Source organism: Corvus brachyrhynchos, unplaced genomic scaffold (genome assembly GCF_000691975.1).
Source record: "Corvus brachyrhynchos isolate BGI_N302 unplaced genomic scaffold, ASM69197v1 scaffold12, whole genome shotgun sequence".
NCBI lineage: Eukaryota > Metazoa > Chordata > Aves > Passeriformes > Corvidae > Corvus > Corvus brachyrhynchos.
The window spans coordinates 860,777-863,121 of record NW_008237885.1 but is presented as its reverse complement, the minus strand read 5'-3'; positions in this window follow the sequence as shown (position 1 = coordinate 863,121).

Here is a 2,345-nt window from a genome sequence, read left to right as displayed (position 1 = left end):
ATCCAGTTCCAGCTCCTCTCTTCTTTGTCAGTGGATGTAGACAAAGCTTATCTGTTTTCTTTCAGAAACATGAACTAATTAGAACAATTTTTCCAATTTCAGTGACTTTTCAAAAACAAAAGCCTTTTCTTTCAAATTCTCCTGTTTATTTGATGTACCAACAAATTCCACATCTTATTCAACAGGGAAGAAATGTAACCCAGTGTACCACAGGAAACTACAGCAGCAGTGAGTGCTTTTCTCAGCTATCACATCAGACGAGTGCAAGATGCTGCCATTTGCAATTTACAAGACAGAAATCCGTTTTAGAGAAAAATTGCTGTCTTTTTAGATGTCAGTTCCTAGTTGTCATTGATGCCCTTCAGAAGAGCCAAGAACTGAAGGGTTAACTAAAACACATGCAAGCTCGTCCATGGCTCCTAGAGAAACGCCCAACACCTTACCCTCTGTAAGGTACAGCATTCAAGACAGTATTTCACTGTTGCTTTTCGGAGCTTGGGTAAGAAATGGTCAATAGCTGCAGGGCAACCTGTTACTTTTGTTCAGTGCTGAGAAATGTCACTCAAACTTGGAAGGCATTGAAGATGACATCATACATTTGATGTAGATTACAACAACTCTTTTGTTAGGTGTGAATGAGGCATTAGTGATCTAGAAGTGTAGATAAAAAGCACCAGGAAATTCTAAATGTTAAGTGCTGCCACTTAAGTAAGAGTTAAAGCGGCAGACTAAGTAAGTGTTTGGAAAAAGCCAATCTTTTTATTATGTCAGTGTTTCTAACCACAGCTCCTATGGTCAGGCAGTTAGACCAGTTGGTCCTCATGGGTCCCTTCCAACTGAAATACGCTCTCCTCTTACTCTATTTCTATTCTATTTGCATTCTACGTTGTCAGAATGAGAATGTATTCTTTCTTCTGGATCCTCTATGGAAGAAGTTTTGGGGGAAATAACAATAATTTGGTATTGACAGGCAAAGGCAGTTTCCAGCTTTTCAATCAGTAACGTATATATGTTTGATTAAGGTTTCAGGGTTGACTAGAGAAATTAAGTTCTCTTGATCTCAGGAGGTTCGATGGCATATGCACTGAGGTATCTGTAATGAGGTTTGTGCACAGAGAGACACTGCTGTTGACAGCAGAGGAATTTGTCTTTTGGAGATTAAGCAAGACCAAGGCTTGGACAAAAAAAATATATAGTTTGCACCTAATTTTTCTTTCCTCCTGTGATTAAAAACTACATATAGCTGGATGGTTCCTCAAATAGCCTTTAAATGCTAGTTGCTCAGAAGGATTACTTTACAAATACATACCTAGTTTACTGTTCACTCCTGGGTCACTGAGAGAACCTCAAAGACCTGAAGGGTCTTCCCTGCATCACTCATTTGTGTGCACCATCAAGTCTCCTTCCTGGAAAAACATCGGGTAAAAGACCGAAGAAGGCTCAAAGAGATGCACGCCCTAACCCTTCAGGTATGCAAATACAAGGAGGTGATTTAAGAGCTGCTGTATGCAGACAACTCTGCTGGCCCTAGGTGTGACAGACTTTTTGCTGTAACTCCACATCTTCTCTGAGGGAATGTAATCTCTGGAAGAGGCACGCACCCAGCCCTGCCCCTCTGCCTGCTCGGCTCTTTCTGCTGATGTACTGAAGACTGTTGTGAGAGACAGAACCTGAAGCCCGGATTGCTACTGCTGGTTAAACTTTACTAATCTGCGTTTGTCTAACGAGGGCGAAAATAGAGTTTATGACAAACTAGTAACCATAAATGTGAATACAGTACACACACACCCAGTCCTTTGGTTTCTCTGGCACCTCAGGCAAACACCTGGGACTATGATGTGTGTGGAGGGACGTCTCCGGGCACATGAAGCACCGCTCTGTTCCCTGAAGCCTCGCTCCTACAGCAGAAGAGCTGGGGTACCCATTAATGCACAGCCCCCTGAGGCAGTGTCCTGGTTCCTCCTGAAGGGGCCCGCCTACTTTCGCAGCCTCACAACTGCCGGCGAGCCATTCCGTCTCCAAGGAGGGGCGGCAGGGCGCAGCCCTGCTGCGGGGTGCCCCGCTGGCCGCCTACGCCCGATGGTCCCCAAAATCTACAGGAAAGGGCAGGGACCCTGCGGGGCCTCCCGCTCCCCTCGCTCCGGGGCTGCAGCCGGGTTTAACCCTTCCCTTACACCGCGACCACCTGGGCGCTGTTCGTCCCTTCTGGTGCCCGGGAGGGGGAGGAGGTGGTAGAGGAGAATGGGGATATCTGGAGCCCCCGCGGCACGCCAGGGCGGTGGTCGCTGCGCCTCCGCCCCTCTCCGCCTCGGGCTGCCCGGGTACCACGGCCGGGGCGGACACCG